This window comes from Polyodon spathula, chromosome 6 (genome assembly GCF_017654505.1).
Source record: "Polyodon spathula isolate WHYD16114869_AA chromosome 6, ASM1765450v1, whole genome shotgun sequence".
Lineage (NCBI taxonomy): Eukaryota > Metazoa > Chordata > Actinopteri > Acipenseriformes > Polyodontidae > Polyodon > Polyodon spathula.
In genome coordinates this window covers 51,313,465-51,339,047 of record NC_054539.1, presented here as the reverse complement: position 1 = coordinate 51,339,047, position 25,583 = coordinate 51,313,465, and the positions used below count along the sequence as shown (strand labels likewise).

Below are 25,583 nucleotides of genomic sequence, written 5' to 3'. Positions count from 1 at the left end.
ACCGTGGCACCGCCCCCTTTCTTGATGGCCGACTTCCACCTTTCCCTGGAATGAATTGTCAGACCATTCAGTACGGGGCACTCTGTTCCCTTTACACATTGCCCTCATAGGTTGGGAGGGAGATTTATAACCAAGATTAATTCTTTCTCTGTCTGTCACACAGCCTTACTGAGGGTTCTCCAAGGAAAGGAGCTATTTCTTCCTAACTAGTTGGGTGGTGATGACAACATCTGTTTGGTAGTAAGAAAGTTAACATAGAAATAAATGTGTAGCAAATATTCTTCATGACAAAGTGGCCAATTCTATTGCTTGACAGAAAAACTTAATGCATCTTTTTTCTCCAAACCTATCATTTTATAGATTTTGTTGATGGGTATAACCACGTTATGGTTGTTATACAGTTTCTGTTGTTTCTGCATAAGCAGTGAAAAAAGGTAAATGTATGTACACTACAGTACTACACCCTCACTAGGACAATATCTGCAAAACAAGCAGTTCTTGTCACAAGGTTAAGCCTCGGGCTCTGGAAAAGCAACAGCACTTTGAACTTTCATTATTATTCAAGAATCCTCTAGGGGTTTCTGTTAAAATCTTTTTGTATCATAACAACATTGTAGATTCCATTGGAATCTCAAAATGTTAATCCTCTATTTCATCCTGCCTCAGTGTAAAGCCTTTGTCAGTCTGCAGCCTGCCAATAATACCTACCAGACATCTGTTTTACTATACAATTTAATTTTAAAGATGTGCTGAAAATAGTCTTCCAGGGGTATATTTTTTCTTGCTGAAAAGGTTGAAAATTATTGACACTGATTTCACCACAGAGAGAAGGGTTTTGTGGTGGGATAAAAAGATTATCTGTTCAGAGCTGATAAAAATTCAAAGGTCATGGTATCTCTACTTGAAAAAATAAATCTCTTCAAATACCAGAAAAAAACGGCATTTATAGCAAATGGGTTTAGCTGAAATGTTCTCCTTTCAAGGAAAAACCTTAAAACAGACAGGTGACAACAGAATTCCTTTAATCTCTATTTCCTCTTGTGAGTTTGTAACCTTTCTAAGGTTGTGAAAACTTCCAGAAAGCTGCTGAAGTTGTCTGCAGCCAGGTTGAGATTTAAAGAGTAGGAAGCTATAATTTGTTTCGCTACCAGATGTCTGTGCAAGATGATCTTACTGAATGGATACTGCCATCTGCGTTGTTGTAGAATGGAGTTTTGATTTAGATACATGAGCAGAAGATTTCCCCCACTGATTAATGTAGAAGAGTACAGTTTTATAAAATGCTTTCTGTTTTATCCCCCCCCCCATTTGGTTTATGTAAATAAAAAATTCTGATTATGTTTGTAAAATATTGATGTGAAATGTACAATGCTGGAGACATGCTGTCATCACTACAGTTCATTATCTAGAACATACAAGGAAGAGAGTAGTAACGTAAGGGTCTTTATATTCTACAGATGGAAATAACACAATAGTTTCACCCATTCCAGGTTTTATTAGGAACTTGGTTAGCCACAGTTTATAGATAACAAGCCCAGGTGGGTCTTACTGAACTCATTTCTATCCTTGTATTCACTAAAAATCAATAAGGACACCTGTATTTTTCCCTGAATGCTATTAAAACAGTGTAAGAGGTTTGATTTCTTCTTAAAAAAAATGAATCTTCTTCAGGTAAAGTTAATCAAAAATAGTTTATTTAGGAATCAAAATGCAAGCAGGAAAAAAGCAAATCAAAGGCGATACATCAGCGATCTCACATACAAGTCTTAGTTCATGGTGTTCTGAGCTGGCGTCAGTGTAGATGTTATTTATTTCTGAGCAAAACTGAGCTTTCATGGCACATAGATGTTAATTTCTGAGCCATCAGTGTAGTTTCTGAGCTGACCCAACCTGACCTGAGAAATTGCTTGGTACAGCACAGATATACAGCTAGCTTTACATTGTTTCCTTGACCAAATTTGATGTTATCTCCCTAGCATGATGATTGGTGTGAGACAAAACACATTTGTGTTTTTCTTCACTTTACCAATGTCAGCAGAAACCAAGATAACAAGAAGTTACATCTAAGAACAATGCTATGAGTCTTGCTCAGTTCTCACAGGCAGCAAAGCGCTATACCCACACATCACAAGGTTGAACAACAAGGCTGGTGATTGCAAACTGCTGATGTACACCAGCCATGTACAGCTTAATTTTAAGACTTCATTAACCCTGCATTGATTCAGAGCTTACATTAAACACAGGAGAATCACACAATATTTACAGACAGTTTCAATGACTTTTTACCATTTAAATGGGAAGCATAAGTAACTGTAGTATAATGGAAAAGGAACAAAGGCTGATGAAACAATCAGGGTGTGGCAGGCTGGCGAGTGGATAGAGGCCCAGAGACAGTCTGTAGTTCAAAAAAATAACTATTTTATTATAAATAAACACAAAAATGAAAGGGCACAAGGGCCAAAATAAAGGGATTTAAACACAAATAAAGCAAGACAAAAAGCAAAAATAACAATTTCCAGGCTGGGCAAAAACCCAAAAACCCAAAAACCCAAAAACCCAAAAACCCAAAAACCCAAAAACCCAAAAACCCAAAAACCTGTTTCCTCAACTCCCTCCCCACTAATGAGAAGCAGAGGCCTCCTTTTATGTCAGGTGGCTGGGCGCTGATTGATCATTAATTAAACTAATCATCTAATCAACCCCAGCCACCTGAACACAATGAACCCAGGCAGGTAGGGGAATTTAACCCCATCCCTGCCAATTTCTAAAGGGCAGAGCTGTGCTCTGCCACACAGGGCTTGTACAATTTCACTGGAACAATGTGTACACTGCCCCACAAAAGGTGCGTGTTTATCAGAAAAAAGCCTACGTGTTCCAATTGTATAGTGTGTTATGCATTCTGTGACACTTAGCTAAAGTTATAGCATGTCGCTTATAACAAATGGTTTTAGAACCAGTTTCAGTTGGTTTGATTATGGTTTGTATATAGGCTCAAAACAGCTTATTAAGCAGAAACAATTTATGTGAAAACAAAAGTGTTATCTGTCCCGAGGTTACAGCTGCACTCTGAATTATGAAAAGCCAGGCACTCCCTACATGGATGTATTTTGTGCCACATGCTAAGCTAAAGAGCTACAGATCAGGGAAATACATATGCAAAAATCTTTACAATAGGCTACTTAAAATAATAACCCTGTTTAACTTGGTAATCAGCCTTCTTATTTACAGCCGGCGGCCGGCTAAATTGCTGTCTACTTTTCCAGATGAGTTTTTACAGTGATCGTATGTTACAGTGAATAGTATTACATTTTTGTTTATTTTCTTCCAGTAAAATAGCGGCAATTTCCACAATTCATTATGTATGTAAGTAAAACATTCGTTCTCTGAGGGTATTTCGCTTCCGGACTTATGTTTCCATGGACACCATGAATTGCGACCAATCAATTTCAAGCTTACAAGCGATGTTGGTGATGAAGCGGTTATCCAAATCAATCATGGATTTACACTCCCCCCCCCCCCCCCCCCCCCCCCCGAAAGCAAAGGACAGTAGAGGTGAGTAAAGTCACAAATTATTGCTATTGATAATTTTTATTGCAAACTTTCAGTAGATGTAAGCTTATGCGTTGACTCTTCTTTTTGAGTGCCATCTCTCATTGCCATCAAAACTAGGGTTACCAGATTTCCATAGTAAAAAACAAATTGAATATTTTTTACTTTTTTTTTTGAGAACCAGTTCGCTATTTTGATTATAAACAAAGCGTTGTTTTATTTTAGTATTTCAGTACATACCAGTCATTTTCTGTGACTTCAATCCCATTGTCAGCAGCTTAAATAACTCCTTGATTAGTAATCATTACTAATTTAACTGTGCATATTGTTAAATTTTACAACATAATTTATATCGAACACGAAATGTCTTAACCCATTAATGCCTGTCGGTTGCTAAAGCTACCAAAGTACTTACAATACAATTGGTAAAATCAGCTAACATAATTCAAAAAAATGATACTTGTTGTAGTGATAATTGAAAATAGTAAAGCTCAAGAGTCAAAATTTGCTGTTCCAGTTGCAAAAATTAGATGTCAAATTCCTTCACATTCAGTCTTAGGGTGCTAAAAAGCATGATGCAAACACATAGTATACAAAATGTAGGCATTCATGAGTTAACTGTGTTTGCTTTCACTTTGAAACTTTTTACTCCTACGCACTCACCAGCTGTATAGCTGGCTCACCGATCTCATTGCCTCTCGTGGCGATACGTTCTGGTAATATACAAACAAGTATACATACTTAAATAAACTGTATACTGTCTACATTAATAATTTTGACCCTTTTCCAGGGTCCTACATAAACATGAATGTGATTTCTACAGTAAGTGGTCATACTTTAATTTAATACAAATTAAAGCTAGTAAGCCATGTATTGCAGTGTTTTGTGGCAGACTGCAATCACCAGCCAAAAAGTGAAGCGTCTCCAGATTTCCTATAGCTCATGCTAATCCCCTAAGGAAGTGGGAAGGCTTGACGGTTTGTGCTAATCTGCATTGATAAAATGAATAAGAAATATCCAAAACCAAAGAAAACAAAATCCCAGACCAAATATACAAAACCATAGGAAACAAAATACAGCTTATGGCTCACCTTTTAGTGTATTCAAATTTACTACCAATTAATACTGCTTCTTATATTATGTCTTTAATGTAGAAATTGCTTCACATTGTTCTCTTGTGTCTCACTTGGTATTATGGTATCTATATAATGTGACATTCATGGGGTTTCCATGTGGGGCAATTAACACTGAAATGGCGATACGCTTGCACGTTTGGGAGAATTACTTGTGTAAATCAGGTTTGTGGCCGAAAAAAACAGCCAAAGAGAGGGATAGGGTAAATCTCATTTACTTATGTAAATGACAAAAAACAAAGAAAAATCCATGCCCAGTTTCGCATGGAAACCTGCATTTCACATGTAAATGTTGATGAGCATGTTTATTCTTAAGTGGCATCACTATAAATATTATAAAACTATAATGTTAAGGGGAAAAAAAGTTTCTATTGATAAAAAAAATATATATATATAAAATGCAAAACTGAAAGATCATAATTGGATAAGTCTCCACCCACCTGGAGTTAATACTTGGTGGAAGCACCTTTGCAACAATTACAGCTGTGAGTCTGTTGGGATAGGACTTTACCAACTTTGCACACCTAGATTTGACAATATTTGACCATTCTTCTTTACAAAACTGTTCAAGCTCTGTCAAGTTCCGTGAGGAGCGTTGATGGACAGCAATCTTCAAGTCATGCCACAAATTTTCGATTGGATTTAGGTCAGGGCTCTGACTGGGCCACTCAAGGACATTTACCTTTTTGTTCCTTAGCCACTCCAATGTAGCTTTGGCTGTGTGCTTTGGGTCGTTATCATGCTGAAAGGACTTATTTTTCCTCAAGGACTTCTTTGTACTTTGCTCCATTTTCCCTTCTATCCTGACAAGTTCTCCAGTCCCAGCCGATGAGAAACATCCCCATAACATGATGCTTCCACCACCATGCTTCACAGTAGGGATGGTGTTCTTTGGGTGAGTTTGCACTGTGTTGGGTTTGTGCCAAACATAACGCTTTGCATTTACTTTGTGCCACATGACTACAGAATCTCCTGAGTGTTTTTTTACATACTTCAAAACAGGATTCAAGGTGGGCTTTCTTGAGTAATGCCTTCCTTCTTGCCACCCTACCATACAGGTCAGATTTGTGGAGTGCTTGGGATATTGTTGTCACATTCACACTTTGACCAGTCTTGACCATAAAATCTTGTAGCTCTTGCAAAGTTGCCATTGACCTCTTGGTAGCCTCTCTGATCAATTTCTTGCTCGGTCACCCAGTTTGGAGGGACGGCCTGATCTAGGCAGGGTCTTGGTGGTGCCATACACTTTCCACTTCTTAATAATCATCTTGACCGTGCTCCAAGGGGTATTCAAGGCCTTTGATATTTTTTTATACCCATCCCCTGATCTGTGCCTTTTAACAACTTTGTCCCAGCGTTCTTTTGAAAGCGTCTTGGTGCTCATGGTTGAGTCTTTGCTTTGAAATGCACTACCCAGCAGACGGAATCGACAGGAATTGCTGAGTTTATCCTGAAATCATGTGAATCACTACAATTTAACACAGGTGGAGGCCACTTAACTTGGTGTGTGATTTTGAAGACAATTAGTTACATCTGAGCTAATTTAGGAATGCTATTACAGGAGGGGTGGACACTTACCCAACCAAGCTATTTCAGTTTTTATTTTTAATTAATTTAATACAAATTTTTTTCACTTGGAAGTTGTGCGGAAGGAAGTATAAATAAATGAAAAAAAGTATATTTTAATGCATTTTAATTCCAGGCTATAAGGCAACAAAAGGTGAAAATTTTGAAAGGGGGTGTAGACTTTCTATAGGCAAAGAAGCGTTTGTCCACCCTCAACTTAAACTTGCTGGAGTGAGGAGGAAACCTGGGCATTAATAAGTATGTAGTTAGAGACTTGGATGTGTTGAGCCAGCTCGATTTCCGAAACAGCGTAACAAACATGGGTGCCAACAAGTGATTGATGACCTCTCAGAAAGAGGAATAGAGTGCACAGTCCCAAAGCTAGGGACGAATTCAAAAAATTGGAACAGTCCTACCTGCAGGAATGAGCAAGGAGGTGGTGTTTGGGAGAAGCAGGACGGTCCCGCAGAGCAATGCTTTTTGCTTCAGTTACATCTGGCATAGCTATAGCGACGTAATCTGTTCCTTCGTTTTGGTTCGAGAACAACCTGGAAGGACCTGTGATTTGTGTAAGAAAACGTATCGTTAATGTTTGTTTGTTTTGTCTCTAATTGTGTCTTGATTAGTAGACAGCTAACACATTCTGTAGCTGTCACCAAGGGCCAGCACAAACCCAGAACAGCACTGCACTTCTATCACGTATAAACTGTGTTTGCACCACAAGCATTAATTCACTCACTAAAGGACTTGTGTATGTGTTTTGTGTTTCATGTGGGTGTATAAAGAACAGGACTTATTTCGAGACAATCCCGGGGATTACAAACCTGTTGTATTACTCAGCATTATTTATTGTTTACTGTTTGTTTTGCTGTCAGGCACTGGATAGACAAACTCATTAAACAACTTTGCACCTGGATTATAACTGTCTGTCTGTTTATTGATCACCTGCACCTGCACACTGTTAACCACTTTGCCACAAGGTCCAAGGGATGTTTTGCCTATTATGCAAGAAGAATGCTACAAGAACCCTTCAAAGTAAATCAAACGTCTTTTATGAAATTCCCTAAGACAAGTTGATGATTAATGGCATTGAAATACACATGAATTTGGAACGCCACAAAAGTGCCATACAGACTGAACTTGTTAATAGTGTCAGTTTTCCACAAGGAATTTGCTCCACTGTTTCCACAATTTGTTGAAAAAATGAATCTGCTGTAGATGTCTTCAGAAAGGTTTTTTCAACCCCCATACCCCCCTGCCTTCTACTTATCTACTTTAAATGAAAATGAAGATTGGTAATATAGTCACATGGACTTGCTAATGTATAGTGATAAATGTCAAATTCAACTCTGTTTGAACCACTGAAGTGGCTGTACTTTATCTGTAACTGCAATGAGTCGAAAGAGTATGGCTGGTTCTTGCAGTGCCTCATTTGCAATTCCAAAATGATAAATACTTTTGGTCTTTAAGTGGATGTTTTTTTGCAAAAAGAATATTTCACATTCAGCAGATGCAAAGCAGCTTGACAGACATTTTGTCAAATTTTGAACCATCTGACAGCAAATCTAGCTCTAAGGTCTCTAAACAAAAGGAAATGAGCTGCACTATGAGTTTTTTTTTTCAAGGCAGCAGATGTTGATGCTCTCGTTTTATCTACTCTGCTTTTACTGTCGTCAGCAGAGAGGCTTTATCTGAAGGTTGAAGCTTTGCTGCTAAATATGTTTTCTCAAACTGTGATGACCATAGCTAAGGCTAGATTTTGTCATGGAAATTTGTACTAAAAATCACGGAGCAGTCACGGTAAATATGTTCAAAATCATGGCGGAAGGGGGAAATCGTGTGTGAAGCCAGTGATGAAAATGTTTTTTTTTTCAAATGTTTTTTTTTTTAAACACACATCCCAGAGCACAGTACAAAGTTAAAAGCATTGAGCGCTGGTCATCCCAAAGTGCATTATTGTATGCAGAAAATGATCTTTCTGCATCAACACTATTTACTGGTACAGTCAAACACCTGACAGCAATTACAGCAAGAGTTGGGAATCTCATTTCCATGTTTATCCAGAACTGGTAAACGTTGTCGCATTTCATTTCACTGACAATTTCATAGTAAGCACGGTATTCAGGCCGTGTTACCCAGGCATCTTCAAACAGTAGAATAGCCTCAAACACTTCTTTTCTCCCTATTTTTGATGAAGTTTAATGTTTTCTTCTAAAATCACAGACACCAACAAAAATCACGAAATCTATGACCACCATGACTTAGCCTTATACTTCGTTTCCATGGACAGCCAACTTGAGTTGACTCGAGTGCCCTCGAATTGATTAGAATTCTCTGGTGAAAAAGGTGACATTTCCATGCTTTTCCGAGTTACTCGAGTTATCACGTGAGTTGGGCAGGAAATACTTGCGAATTAAAGGTCAAGACGTGCATTGGCTGCAGACAGTAGTCAATGATTTAAAAGATAAATCCATCTAGATAGTCTTTCACATTTGTTTCATGCAGCACATATACCTCTGGCAGACTGGTATGCAGAACAGGGAAAGAAGTGCTGGACAAGGGAAATAATGTGTCAGATGTCAAAGTGGATATGAGAATGGCAGTGATTAAAAGTAAACCGGACATTTCCATGAAAAGATTTAACAAATGTGCAAATCTTATGCAATCAGAAACCCAGAGGCAGTGTAAACTGCACCTGTTACTATAATAGGACTGTATTTTTTTGGTTAAGCATTTTTTGTACAATACAATATACAATACATAATGCATTTAGATGAATAGCGGCAACAGACCCCACTTTAAAAACCCACACATTCTTGAAAATATTTTTCTTTTTTATGTCTTGTTTATCATTATCCAACGATTATCATACAGGTCTTTAAAGATTTAACCATTGTTGTCATGTAGGTAATTAAAAATGTGCTTAATGTTAGTAAAAACGTTTGAAATGCCTTACTGTTCCTTTATTTATCAAAGCAGGAAAGCTTACATTGTATACAATGTTGTGTGTAGGGTCCTAATAGCAATCGCCTTTTTTGATGACTAAAATAAACAGTTTAGAATTGTTTTGTGAACAACCAACTGTAGAATTTTTCATTAGTTGAAGCTTTGAATACAGACTGTAACCTTTTAACACCTGTCTATACCAGTAAATGAAGGGGATCTGCTCTTGTGTGCAGTGCAATATTTGGAGGACCATGTCCAATCACCACTCATGGCGTAATGATTTCCAGAGACATTTTTTTAATTAAAATGTAATTGATTCTTAAAGACTCGATACTTATTGATGAACATACACTGAAAGGGAGCACAGTCCAGATGGTTACCTTTATAATATAATGGAAAACTATGTGAGCTTCTGTAGAGCAGTGGGAAACATACTTTTATACTGCTTAATGCTGCTGCTGCTGCTCTCTCTGTCCTTGTCCTACTGGACTGCTGCTTTTGACACCATAGATCACAGCATTCTTCTCGACTGCCTTCAGAAGTATGCTGGCATCTGTGGAACCTGTTTCTCCTGGCTGTTCTCTTACCTATCTGGATGCATGCAGTCTGTTTTTTTAAGATGGAAGCAACCCTGGATACTTGTGGTGTCCCTCACTATCTTGTAAAGCGCTTTGTGATGGTGGTACATTATGAAAGGTGATGTATAAAATAAATATTGATTGATTGATTGATTGTCTGGTGGTAAGAAAATACCGTAGCAGGTTAACTATTTCAAAAACAAAGCCAATTGCTTTAAATTCCTTTTAGTGCCAACATTTTGCCTACTACATTTCATATACATTGTAAAGAAATGTATCTAGGAAAACTGCAGATTAGCAGTGTTAGTGGTTATTATTCTAAAAATAGATTCATTGCATGTCACACAAAAGTGCCAAAAATCCATTGTGAGGGACTAGTCCTTTAGAGTTCATATCCTCGACGCTTGCTCCAGTACTGTAAGTAAGGGTATTATTCTCCTCATTACTTATGTGCATCTGAAACAAACTGTTTGCTGCAAAGCATACTGAAGCCTGATGGCGACTCAGGAGAATTGCTATATTTGGCCACAGTTTGGTAAAAACTGTCAGATGCAGGTTGAAAGACATAATGTATGAAGATAGAATTTCAATAATTTGATGTTTGCAATCGGTCTGATGCTGAGTAGCGGTTTTTATTTTTCTCTATTTCACATACAGTACTGGTAAAAACCTTCCACAACCTGGATTTTTAATCTCCTCCTACCACACCAGAAGCTCTCGTGGGTACATTATTAAAGCCTGCATGCAAGGAGCATGACAATCATATCTATTTTAAGGCCAGCACTGTAATACCAGATTTAATAAATAATTTAACTAATTCTAAATAGAAAACCTAAGAGCAATGCTGATGCTGTTTAGGTACAGAACAATCCAGTGGCAAAGGGTGTTTGTGTTCAGGACTCTTTGTCTTCACCCAGGATATATCTTGTGTTTTAAATCTATTTTCATATCTGCCAGAAAACAGCTTTCCGTTATCAAAAATTACATTAACAAAGAAATTGAAGTTTTCTTGTATGGAACTTGGGCATACAAGCACTCAATAGAAATGATGTTGTCCATTTTAAATGTTGTCCATCATCGTTTATTTATTTTTTTGCCACTTTTGAGGGGAGTGGAACCATAGTGACAAGTCTCAGCTTTGACTCGTGATTACTTATTATATTTTCCTGGGCCATTTCAAGAACTCTGAATGTCAACTGTTGTTAAATCACTATGAACCAGGCTGAGCACTACAAGCTTGCTGCGAGGTGATATTTGCTGTATGATGGAAGGTTTAATCGAAATCTAGAAACCAATGGTATATTGACCTTTTCTGCCCTTTGAAAGGTGCTGCATGGAAGGCAGTACTTCAGACATGCAGGGGAATAATTCTCTTGTATTTTAAAATGACTTTACATGTATTGCATGTGTGCCTCTATTGTACTGTATGTGCAGAACTTTTACAACGTTTGGTCAGTAAATCCCAAGTGGTCAATTACATAGCCCCAAAATAATGCATCTGCCAGACTTCCAAACCATTAATCTTACACTCCACAATATAATACAGCATATTGTTCTGGCAAATAGTATCTGTTCTTCCTAACAAGATCTTTGTTGTTATGTGTCTATCAATTCATATACACAAAGTTGAGGCTCTTTCTGAAGTTGTGTAAAGATACTAAACAATATACCGAAGAAAGTTGTACTACTACAATAAGGCTAGTGACTTTAACTTAATATAAATGTCTGAGAAAAATAAGTTAACTGCAGTCATTGACGATTACCGGTACAGTCTTAAATTTGGTTCTGCCTTGCCCTTATTGTCCAAGGTCCTAGGTTGTGGACTGCATCTGCAGTAAAGAGTGAGGTCTTATTTATGCAGCAAATATGTTTTGTGTTTGTGTCCTTTGAATGACAAAAATATTGTTTTGCTCCCTGTACTGCTCCTTTTTTGGATGTTTAGCCACCAAAAATGTGGGTTCAAATGATGCCTTCAGAGTACATATGTTAATATAGATATTAGAGGTATGAGACATTTTGTGCAGCTTGATTGCATGAAACAAATTTTTTAATTGTATTAGGAAAATAATTCAGTACCATCAGCCAATCGGCTGCCTTAAGTGGGCTCCTGTCAGACGGTAGATGCCAACTGCTATGTCAAGCATCAGCTGTTTATCAAATTTAAAATCAATCCATGCAAGTGGCTGCTTTTTCATTTTGACTTGCCATAATAAAAGCTCAGTTCACATCTATTGGTCAGCAAATCCAAATAATTTTCCTGTCCACTGAATAACTGTCAGTGCTGTGCCTCAAAACCATCCAATTAATACTGTGTCACTACGAAAGCTATCAGTCCTGTACAAAGCAGCAAACTTTCCTAACAAACTAATGACTTAAATAACTGCAATGTAATTTAGTTTATTTGGTTGTGGCAAGTTAAGAAGCTTTGTTATCCAACATTAACTTGAAATGGTGGTTTATTTTAATTAGACATTCTATTGGTTTTTATTTTGGGAACGGCTTACAATGTTTTTCCAGACATGTGAAGCCTACTTTCTAAAATTCTGTCTATCATATTGTACTTGTCAGTGTTGATGCTCCTAGTCACCCATTGCAAAGACATGTCCTCTGTAGTGCATTAATTAGAATTCAAAACACAATCATTTTGACAATATATCAAAGAAGAGCCAGCAGTTCAGCTTATTGTCATGATAGGGTTGTGCTTGCTGTTTTCTGGTATTCAAATGATATTGCATCTGAGATCGTTCATGTCGCTGCATACCTACTATGGTATAAAGTGACTAGTCCACCTAGTACTCTTCAGAGCAAGATTTCTGCTGGTGTCTGCATGAATCCCCCCTCCCTGAGGACAGACAACAAAACAAATGGAGAGGCCCTCAAGTTGTTTGATGCTCTTCTGAAAACATCTGCTATGGTGTTCGGTTCATCCATGCTGATGGACTTTTCTGGAGAAGTGCAGGAGATCATTAAAAATCCTCATGTTAGAGTCGCCTTTTAAATGCATAAACATGAACTTGGGAACCAGCAGGAAGAAAAAGGGATTGCTCTCTGGTATCTACATTTTTCACATTGAAAACAACAGGAGCTATTCAACTGATCTTAACAGTGACAGGTTCTATTCAACTGATCTTAACAGCGACAGGATCTGTTCAACTGATCTTAACAGTGACAGGGTCTATTCAACTGATCTTAACAGTGACAGGGTCTATTCAACTGATCTTAAAAGTGACAGGGTCTATTCAACTGATCTTAACAGTGACAGGGTCTATTCAACTGATCTTAACAGTGACAGGGTCTATTCAATGGATCTTAACAGTGACAGGGTCTATTCAACTGATGTAAACAGTGACAGGGTCTATTCAATTGATCTTAACAGTGACAGGGTCTATTCAATGGATCTTAACAGTGACAGGGTCTATTCAACTGATCTTAACAGTGACAGGGTCTATTCAATTGATCTTAACAGTGACAGGGTCTATTCAACTGATCTTAACAGTGACAGGGTCTATTCAACTGATCTTAACAGTGACAGGGTCTATTCAACTGATCTTAACAGTGACACGGCCCATGCAATTGATATTAATGCCTCCACTCATTAGATAATCAATATTTGGGTCCTTTTGTGTCTGTTCAGAAAAATAAAAATCTAACGGTGGATGAGTATCTTTCTATCTCCATAAAAAAACATAAATGCCAGGCAGGTCTTTATTATTATTATTATTATTATTATTATTATTATTATTATTATTATTTGTATTTCCTCATCAATACCTGTCACGTTTTACACTATTGGAAACAAATTAGACATGGTGAATGGATTTCAATAACACAAATCTCTCGTCCCAGTCGCTAATGAAAATCACACACAAACCTGAAAACTTTCTTTTTACAGGTTCAGCTGTTAAGAGAAGAAGTAATTCATAATATCTAAAAAAAGAAAGCGCCAAAATACAGTCAACCCCATCGCCTTGAGTACAGTCCATTGACATTTTTAGGGAGCCGAAATCTTATTTTTTACCCAAAGCCAACTGGAATAAAAACAAATACCAGAACAATATCTCACCACCCCTTCTTATCAAAGTGAGATTAGTTTGAATTAATTTCCAGGGTAGCCCCAAATGTGTAAAACTATACTTTAGAAATAAAAATGTAAAAAGTAATAACTAAATAAATAAATAAAATAAATGGCCATCCGATTTATTTATTTATATATTTCAGAATTACTAAAGTGGGCTAAGTAATGTTTGTTAAGTAAATATTTTAACAAGCATAATAACAAAACATTCAAAAATCATAAATGTACACTAAATAAAAGGTGTTGAAACAAAATGATACAGCAAGTAGCGCATATGCATCGAAATATTGAATACTGTATTGTTAAACTGAAAGGAATGTATTGTATTTTCATCCACAACTTTAAAACACTCAAATATAAATCCTACTTAAAACTAAAAACAACTGTTTACAATTGTACTCAAATACCATGTTTATATTAGGTGGATGGTTTGGTCATTTTATTTAAAAGCATATGTCTGCAACTTATTTATTACCTCATAAACACGATGCTGAAGTTGGCATCGTATTCAGTCAGCATCTTATTCTCATCCCAGCTTCTTATTTGCATTCCAGTTTCTTATTCGCTAATATGCACAAATGTAACTAAAATTGAATAAGTAACTGGGTATTTCAAAGTTAATACAAGCACAGGGGGAACCCCTCTACCTCACCCATAAGTTTTTATCCGGGCCCAAACGGCCCACCTCAGTATGTGGGATGACACGCTTTGACGCAGCACACAAGACTATTCCCTAGAAACTGTCCTGAGGGCATCAGATGATTGTTAATGGTTAGGTATTGGGTTTAAGGTTAATTTTTATTTAGGGCTGGGGTTGGGTTAGGAACACGGTCGCTTGATTTCGTAGAGTTGCCGAGCTCTGGAAGTAAAAGGGGAGAGTGCTTGGCAAATGCCTTCGAATCATCTGATGCCCTCAGGACACTGTCTAGTGGATATTCCTTTATGCTGTCGCTTTGACCTGAGTTATAAAATGCTTGACTGCTGTTCGGGTGCAAAACAAACAGCCATGCCTCTGTGAAGATTTCACTTCCACAAGGAACATTTCTGTTTATTCAGTTTAGTCATATTTGTGTTGACTGAGTCACAGCATGAGCCAGATTGCAGCAGGGATGAAGAAACATTTGCTGTAATCATTTGGGCTGACGGTTCAATGCAGAGAAACTTGGATGGAAGCGTCAGTAACAAGCTGCTTCCAGGGCATTGATACACGTATTGTGCACTTGTGTCTGTCACCCAGGTCAACCCTGCTTTATCAAAAGCAATGTGTAATCACGTACCCAACCTGCATGACATCAGGTCCTGCCCAGGTAGGCTCTGACCTGGGTAGAGGATGCCAGTGTGAAAGTGGTTTTGGACGGATGCAAAGCATCTAATCATAATGTTACCCTTGATTTTTAAGGATTCCAAATTCCCATGTACTGACTTTCATCAGATTCTTGCTTCAGCAATTAAGTGAATGACAAAGTAATACGCTCACTTAATTTTAAATGACTGGTGGTTGTCTGTGTTTCATTAGGGACTCACCGTGTTTACCCTGAATCTGTTAATAAAAAATTAATTTAAAAAATTGAACATTAATGTTCTGGTAGACTTTTTTTGTGTTGCTTTATAGAACCTTGAAGTCTGTGAGATAAAATGCTCTTTGTGTCAGCTTAAAGAGAATATTGCACTAGTTCTTGTAATTTTGGTGTCTTAATGAAGTACTAAGAAATGTCCTCTTTGCATTTCTTTGTTGTTTGTTTGTGAATCTTGGTCTCTTGGGGCATAATAGAAATTGTAGTTACTATTATGTAAGTTGTGCTCTGTGTATACAAATATTATCAAAATGTAAGTGTTTCCCCAATGCCAGTAACTAATCATGCTTTACATATAGTCACAAATCACTTTTGAACATGTACTCTTAGTCGAAGTGTTTGTCATTGAATGTCTTAAGTTTCTTTCAGTACCTAGTAGTTGCTTTGCACGGGCATGAGCAACATTATGCTGATTAAGGCTGCCATGTTTACATTGTTTTGTTTTTTTTACCTGCAGTAAACTGAACAGCAACATTTAAATGACGGGCAGGGCCCTGTAAAGAGAAAAAAAAAAAACAAATTAATAAAAAAAAAAAGACTTTATGTTGGATATTAAACATTACCGGTACTTAATCCCCAGTTTTTACAGCAGGACACTGCTTTGTATGTTTGGACTTGTACAGTACATGTCTGTAGGTTTCCTGTCCATTTGTAATATTAATGATTTTATTTCCCTCAGAACATCTTATATATAAACACACACACACACACATAGTTTCTGGTGAATCTGATAAGGAAAATTAATATTGCCTAAAGAATCTCGAGTAAAAGAGAAAGTTTGAACAACTTTTGTGACTGTTTCTTTAAAAAAAGAAAACAAGTCCCAGGCTGCCATATTAATAAAACTAGTCACACAGAAGCACAGTATGTCACATAGACCTTGAGTAATTAATTGCAATCCTAGGTCTGACCCAGAACTTCAATTACCGATCTGGAAGGTTTGTATGATTCATTCTCCTTATTGCTGTTCTGTTGCTTCACTAATGCTCGGATTACCATACTATTTAAATGAATTGCTGCAGGTTTTCTGTGGAAATGAGTGGAATGTCAGCTACAAAATAACGTGTGTGTGTGTGTGTTCTAATTTACAAGAAGGGCTGGTGTTGCACCAGACAAAAGTAAAATAAGATATTTTAGTACTGGGCTATCTCTTATCCAACAGTGCTGAGAGACTGTAAAGGATACCTGTTTACATAGAGGCCTTACATATTAACAACTAGCCTCCCTGTCACTACTAGTAGTGAAAAAATATCCTCCTAAGCAGGTGACAAAATTCATAGATGACACGTCAGCAATCTGATTTTTAGATCTACACGCTCTAACCAATTTACCCTACTTGACTTCAACAATGGACCAGAGAAAATTGGATGGTTCAATTTTATAGATCCATCAAAAGCTTTTTGATTTAGATGGCCATCAATTACTGTAAGCAGGTGTTGAGATTGAGTTGGTTTCTTCTTACCTTGGTGGATCTGAGTAATTTGATTATATATATATATATATATATATATATATATATATATATATATATATATATATATATATATATATATATATATATAGTGGCAAACCATGGGGCTTGTCTTGCCCCATTAGGCTTTTCACACTGTCTTCTTGTGTAAACAGAAAAGCACTCAAAACAGATAGATTTCAAACAGGGCAGTGCCTGTATATTTATTATTATGCAAAAACAAAACAAAAGTCTAATTGAATGCTAGACGAAACATTTCCCAAGTTCTTAACTGATACCGGACAGCTACGCCGTTTCAATGACCAAAAACCCCAACACTTACACACGTACACATTTAAACACATTACAATCTCAAGTTTCCCACATAGGTCTCTCCCCAGGCCCAAGCCTTAATACAGATATTCATCAAGCTTTTCTGACCTGCTATATGTACACATGCCTGCTTGAATACAGGCAGGTGTCCCTTATTAACTTTTAGAGCCAGGTGTTTCCCATCCTGGCTAATAGCAACCCCATGACATTCTGGGGAATATAGTCCCATAATCCTTCAGGACTACACCTTTCCACCCCCTACACCCCTACTATTTGTAAACATTTTTTAAAGTTGGTGTCTGCTTTGTTTACGTGACTGATCATTCAATCCGTTGACATAAATGGATCACCAAACTTCATTATCAAGACAGCGTGCTGGGGTAAAAACACCTCAATTGTAAATAGTGTTTATTTCTGTGATTTATTTTGTTACTATCTATCTATCTATCTATCTATCTATCTATCTATTCAGTGCCTATAGAAAATCTACATCCACTTTCAAAATGTTCACCTTTTGTTGCCTTATAGCCTGGAATTAAAATGAATTAAAATATATATATTTTTTCATTTATCTACACATCCTACCTCACAACTTCCAAGTGAAAAAAATACTCTAGAAATTTGTAGAAAATTAATTAAAAATCAAAACTGAAATAGCTTGGTTGGATAAGTGTCCATCCCCCTTGTAATAGCAATCCTAAATTAGCTCAGGTGTAACCAATCGCCTTCAAAATCACACACCAAGTTAAGTGGCCTCCGCCTGTGTTAAATTGTAGTGATTCACATGATTTCAGGATAAATTCAGCAGTTCCTGTAGGTTCCCTCTGCTGGGTAGTGCATTTCAAAGCAAAGATGCAACCATGAGCACCAAGGCACTTTCAACAGAACTCCGGGACAAAGTTGTTGAAAGGCCAGATCAGGGGATGGGTATAAAATTATATCAAAGGCCTTGCAGCACGGTCAAGATGATTATTAAGAAGTGGAAGGTGTATGGCACCACCAAGACGCTGCCTAGATCAGGCAGTCCCTCCAAACTGGTTGACCGAGCAAAAAGGAGACTGATCAGAGAGGCCACTGAGAGGCCAATGACAACTTTACAAGAGCTACAGGCTTTTATGGCCAAGACTGGTCAAAGTGTGCATGTGACAACAATATCCCAAGCTCTCCACTCTGGCCTGTGTGGTAGGGTGGCAAGAAGGAAGCCATTACTCAACAAAGCCCACCTAGAATCCTGTTTGAAGTATGCAAAAAAACACTCAGAAGATTCTGTAGCCATTTGGCAAAAAGTTTTGTGGTCTGACGAAACTAAAATTGAACTTTTTGGCCTAAATGCAAAGCGTTATGTTTGACGCAAACCCAACACAGCGCATCACTCAAAGAACACCATCCCTACTGTGCAACATGGTGATGGCAGCATCATGTTATGGGGCTGTTTCTCATCGAGAGGGAGCACTTGTCAGGATAGAAGGGCAAATGAATGGAGCAAAGTACAGAGAAGTCCTTGACAACGACCCAAAGCACACAGCCAAAGCTACACTGGCGTGGCTAAGGAATAAAAAGGTAAATGTCCTTGAGTGGCCCAGTCAGAGCCCAAACCTAAATCCAACCGAAAATTTATGGCATGACTTGAAGATTGCTGTCCATCAACGCTCCCCAAGGAACTTGACAGAGCTTGAACAGTTTTGTAAAGAACAATGGTCAAATATTGCCAAATCTAGGTGTGCAAAGTTGGTAGAGACCTATCCCAACAGATTCATAGCTGTAATTGCTGCCAAAGGTGCTTCCACCAAGTATTAACTCAGGGGGGTGGAGACTTATCCAATTAAGATCTTTCAGTTTTGTATTTTTAATATATAATTTTTTTTTTCTCAATAAAAACTTTTTTCCCCTTAACAGTGTGGAGTATGGTGTGTAGATAAGTGGAAAAAAAATCCTCATTTAAATGCATGAAACTCTGTGGCACTGACACAACAAAATGTGAAAAAAAGTTCAAAGGGGTATAGACTTTCTATAGGCACTGTATGTGTGTGTGTGTGTGTGTGTGTGTGTGTGTATATATATATATATATATATATATATATATATATATATATATATATATATATATATATACACACACACACACACACACACATACAGTGGCTTGCAAAAGTATTCAGACCCCTGACCAATTCTCTCATATTACTGAATTACAAATGGTACATTGAAATTTCGTTCTGTTTGATATTTTATTTTTAAACACTGAAACTCAGAATCAATTATTGTAAGGTGACATTGGTTTTATGTTGGGAAATATTTTTAAGAAAAATAAAAAACTGAAATATCTTGCTTGCATAAGTATTCAACCCCTGTGCTGTGGAAGCTCCCAGTTTGCACTGATGAAAGAAATTGCCCAAACGAGGACACAATTACCTTACCATTGGCCTCCACCTGTCAACCATTAAAGTTGCTGTCACATTTTCTGGATAAAAACCCCACTGTTGAAGGATCATGCTGTGAATCTGAAGGAAAATGAAGACCAAAGAGCATTCTACAGAAGTTAGAGATAAAGTAATACAAATGCATAGATTAGGGAAAGGGTACAAAATAATATCCAAGTGTTTGGATATCCCAGTGAGCACAGTTGGATCAATAATCAGGAAGTGGAAGCTGCATCACACCACCCAGGTACTGCCAAGAAAAAGCTGTCCCTCAAAACAGCGCTCAAACAAGAAGGAGACTTGTGAGAGAAGCCACAGAGAGGCCAACAATCACTTTGAAGGAGCTACAGAGTTCAGTGGCTGGGAGTGGAGTAATGGTGCACCAGTCAACCATATCAAGAGCTCTGCATAACACTGGCCTGTATGGGAGGGGGGCAAGAAAGAAGCCGCTGTTACTCAAAAAGTATCATCTGAAAGCACGTCTGGAGTTTGCCAGAAAGCATGACCCAGCTGCGATGTGGGAAAAGGTTTTGTGGTCAGATGAGACCAAGATAGAGCTTTTTGGCCAAAACTCAAAGCGCTATGTGTGGTGCAAACGTAACACTGCCCACACCTCGAGACGCACCATCCCTACAGTGAAGTATGGTGGTGGCAGCATCATGCTGTGGGGATGCTTCTCATCAGCAAGGATTGGGCATCTTGTTACAATTGAAGGAAGAATGGATGGAGCAAAATACAGGAAAATATTGCAAGATAATCTGCTTAAGTTCGCTAAAAAACTGAAGCTTGGGAGGAAATTCACCTTTCAGCAGGACAATGATCCCAAGCACAAGGCCAGAGCAACATTGGAATGGCTCAAGAACAAAAAGGTGAATGTCCTACAGTGGCCCAGTCAAAGTCCTGATCTCAATCTCATTGAGAATCTGTGGCACTATTTGAAAATTGCGGTCCACAAGCGTCGTCCAACCAACCTGAACAACCTGGAGCAAATCTGCCAAGAAGAATGGGTCAAAATCACTCCGACACTGTGTGCAAAGCTGGTACATACTTACCCCAAAAGACTTAAAGCTGTTATTGCAGTGAAAGGTGGCTCTACCAAATATTAATATGTGGGGGTTGAATACTTATGCAAGCAAGATATTTCAGTTTTTTATTTTTCTTAAAAATATTTCCCAACATAAAACCAATGTCACCTTACAATAATTGATTTTGAGTTTAATTGATTTTTGAGTTTCATTTAAAATAAAATATTGAACAGAACGAAATTTCAATGTACCATTTGTAATTCAGTAATATGAGAGAATTGGTCAGGGGTCTGAATACTTTTGCAAGCCACTGTATATATGGAACACACACCTGAACTCATATGTGCTCATATGGTACAGTATGCTACACAGGTTAGTAGAGGCCAATGGGCTACTATGCCACATGTAAAATACAGTCCTAGGACACATGATCTACCGCATGGACCCTGATCTTTGCTGCTTGCAGCTATATTTATTTTTATATTTGTTTATTTTTTGTGATGTTTCCTATTATTTTCAGTTAAATGTGTGTATATTAACTAGACCCAGGAAAGGGTTAATCTTGAGCCTTGTTTTAAATGCTTAAATTCCATGTGAGAATGTGGGTGGAATGGAGAAACTGTGGACCTTGACTGGTGGTCTGATCAATTAATTATTGAATTTGGCTTCATGGTGCAGCTATATAAAGGCTGCAACTAGCCTGCATGTTCAGTCTTGTAGAGGCTGGGACTTAATAAGGCGCTTCAGCGGGTTTCTGCATAAAGCAGCGACAAGTTTGACTGTATATTGTTAGTATTTGTTTAAAAGTAATTGGTTTTCCTTTTTTTTTTGTTGAATAAAAATGCTCAGTAGCACCACAATTTCAACAGCTCTGATTTCCTGCCTTTTTGCCTGATTGCTTGTGCCTAACCCTCACAGATAGGCACACAATTATTTTCAAAACCTGATCATGGCTTTTTTTTATGTGGTTAATGTAGTTAAGTACATTTACACCATCTCTCTCTCTCTCTCTCTCTCTCTCTCTCTCTCTCTCTCTCTCTCTCTCTCTCTCTCTCTCGCTATATATATATGCAGTTACACAGTCTATTTAAAGGAAAAGACACTAGCTGTATTTATAAATACATATTTCATTTATACCACTTTCAAAGGAGTTCTGCTGGTAAGGCAATATGATTTCTGGTTAAACATTTTAGAATATTCCACCCCCAAGAGCAATATTTTATAAACAACTTGATAACAGGAAGTGAACGCCTGCAAAAAATTAATCATATAAAAAAACACATAAATAATGCTCGTATAGCAACACAGAGAGGGAGAAGATCCAGTATAATCGTGGCACAGTGTTATAGTAACTGCAGTCCACAGAATCTGGGGCATTAGCAACTAATCTTATTTCTTATTTGCAGCAGGGACCAATAGGCAAGGGCATTCTTTGTGTGGCCTATGTACTAAAAAAAAAAAAGATTTGTGCAGAATGAAACAGGAAACAAAACAAATTATGGCAATGTTTAATTACTGGTTTAAATACAACGTTACGCGTCCCCACGTGTTGCTACAACTGTTTAAATAATGTACCTGTAATTTTTTCTTTTCATTGTTAACATCCTGACAACTTTTTACAGTTTTAACTTTAAAGTCTGTTTCAAAGCTCTTTTCAAAATGTCTGCTCTAGTGCACTGGGGTTTGAGATCTGTCCTCTAAATCTAAATCCTTACACTATCAGTGCAGTAGCGTGGGCATTGCAGGTACGTCATTTAAACAGTGGTGGGGACGTGTAATGCTATATCCTTCGGAACCCATCTATTTACTCTTAAACCCATAAATAGGCTTGCTCCTTTTCAATGTTTATTTTTCCTGAACGCATTAGACTTGAGTTCTTAATTTAAATATGAAACACAACACGTTTCAGCATCTTTCCTACTTAATTGGGTTAACTTTAAAGTATATTCATTGCTTCTGATCAGGTGAGTGTGGGAATATTATAAAGCAATTGTGTATCTCAATTTATTCAAATGGGGAAGTGATTTGGAAGGAAAAATGTGCACATCAATTCTCCTCCACTCCCAAACGTCATCTAATTTACATATTTAGTACTTTAAACTTCGCTGAATTCCCCATAGCTCCTAAGTATTGTTAACATTGATCAACTTCGGGGAAGTTAGTACTGGGAAGTTTCAGTACTAATTTGCAGGGAACTTAGTTTGATTGAATTGCCCCCTAAGCTGAATAAATTTAACATTTGTTATAACCACCAGAGAATCTATTTTACTTTGATGCTAATTGACTGTTGCTTTTTATGTGTTCAGTTAAGACTTGATTAAAGTAATCAATTTGCATGGGGTAGTGTTGATTGTGCTGAGTAGAAAAGAGCTCCAGATTCATCCGTGCACACAATACATACAGCACAAAAAAAAAAAAAAAAAAAAAGAAAAAAGAATGATGATGATCCTTCCCCGGTCCCCTACCAAAAATACAAATAAATACAACGCACTTGTAAGTTTACAGTTATAATCCTTTGAATGGTCAAATACATGAAAATGGTATAAATTGAGGTTTGGGGTTGTTCTGGTCCTGCTCGTTGATAGGTGAATTAAAAACCTCTTGACAAAATGACATGCTGTAAACACATTACAAAATGACATACTGTAAACACATTTCCTTGTGAAGTCAAGGGCTGGATTAGGGCAAAATGACAGTGTTGTTGACAAGAATTTTCTTTGTTATTAAGGAAATTAAGCCAATTCAGATTTTAAAAACAGTTCTCTTGTCAGTCAGCTTTACTTTCACTTGAGGGGTGGTGGATGTTCGGTAGTCTTCATGAATTTCTCTGGCCCGATGTCTTTTTATACCAAGTCTCCTCTGTGTTAGATTGTCATTGTATTGCATATTATAGTACAATGCACAACAACACAAAAAACTCTACAACCTGAATTTTAGGACATAACATTTGAATGTTATTTATCTTCTAGAATCTCAGAGCCAGCCTGCTATAATAGATGTTTTGTCTGAAGGTTTTGCCTCTTTACAAATCACATGTTCTGCTTCAGTTCCAGGAATTCTGGAGGTATGTTTTTTTCTGGTTTATTTATTTTTGTTTACCTGATTCATTGTACTACAATGCTTTATGCCAGACACCTATAACACTAAGCTGAACAATACAAGCTGGCAGCCATAATAAACAAAAACTCCTACAGTCCAATGTGTTGCCAAAATTAAAACAGTGTCAATGCACATAAGTAATGAGTGTGGGTCATGGTGCTCTTGCTTGCATACAAATTGCAATTGATTCGGATCTATTTTAGGAAAATGGTGAAGCTGCACTTTGTGACCAGCGCACCCTGATGCAGGCATGAGTATCCAAGCTTTTAGCTGTTAGTAATTGGAAATTAATCATTTGTATCAAATGTGCTTTCAGAAAGTGGGTCTCCTCTTGTTAAATGATTTGCGTGCGTGTGTGTGTGTGTGTGTGTGTGTGTGTGTGTGTGTGTGTGTGTATCACATGTCTCTTTTTCATGTTGTTCTCCTCTAGGTTTCGATGTTTAGATGGTTTTCTCATCTTTCAAAATGCCTTCCTTATAAATGTGAGGATTTCCCAATGGGGGTGTCATTGTCTACATTTACAATGAAAATAGAGGTAGAACACTGTTATTATAGCGCTATTCCAGAGCAAGAAAAAATCCTTGACCCTGTCCTTCTTTTATTTTGACAAAGGTTTACACTAAACTTCTAAGTACCGTGCCAGTGGGTGACATTTGATGATAATTAAGGGGAAGTCTATGCTAATATTTCTTATCGCACATCAAGAATGTACATAACTGTTCAGAAGAGTGACAAAAGATATCCCTGATGCTTTGACAAATCTCCTTGAAGCAATTTAAAGGGTTTGATAAATACACACTGAAAGACTCTTTCATTTTGGACTAATGGTACTATGTTGACACTAAGTTATGTACAGACGCAGCTTTTGATTTAACATTTTTGTTTTTGTAGCACTTGGAAACACATCAGCAATAAAACTCAGCAGTATAGCTATTTGCTTCAGTCGTTGATTTCACAATATCAAAAACATGCAGTCAACCTTGCTTACAGTGCGAATCTGGGAGGTGTAGAGCATCAAATAAAGGGACAGTAATCACTCACTTTAACACATTTTCAAAACCCTTTGCACCCCTTCATGACAATGGAAGGCTTACATTTAGTATAGACGTAGCTGTAGTGTATAGTCACTACTACAGAGATAAACTTGATGGAATCAGTGTTTTTGAATGTATGTCTGTGATGCATTCATTTTCTGAATTATTTTTTGTCTTCAGGATAATGACCTAGAATGTGATGATGATGTCAGTTCTGTATCCAGCTTTGGATCTGATATTTCTTCTCAGAAAGTAAGCCACTCCTCAGACTGTGTCTGTGTGTGTGGTAAGAGTAATTGGTGTAAAGCGTGTGTCTAGGTGTGTTGAAATATTGAATGTTTTTCGAGGGAGCAAAGACTAAATCTGCAAATATATATATTTTATGACATAATTGTATACATGATGTACTTTTGGAATACATTTGTTTATTTATTTATTTTTTTTATAAAATTACGTTTTTTTGTATTCAGGTAATTTTTAGAAGTAAATTACAAAAATTGATGTCAGTTGTCCCCAAAGTACTTGTAGGGCCATTTTACTCTCTGAATAATACTTCAGGGTGGAATTTAATATCCAATGATATCTCAACATTATGTGTGTCCTAAATTATACAGAGAATATAACATTTTTGGTCCTATTCAATTTCATATAAAGCCTGTTTTTAAGCTTTGATATATAAGTAATTACGCTTTTGCTTACAATGTGACATGTCCCTGCGTTTTGTACACTTTAAGTACAACATTTGGAAATAGCGCTCCTGTGCTCACATTAAGTTGTCAAACACTATATTTTATTCATATT

At 37.2% G+C, this 25,583-nt stretch overlaps 1 pseudogene; it reads left to right on the top strand.

Annotated features, from left to right (window-relative positions):
- LOC121317688 overlaps positions 1 to 25,583 on the top strand; it is a 44,672-nt pseudogene that overhangs the window by 4,830 nt on the left and 14,259 nt on the right.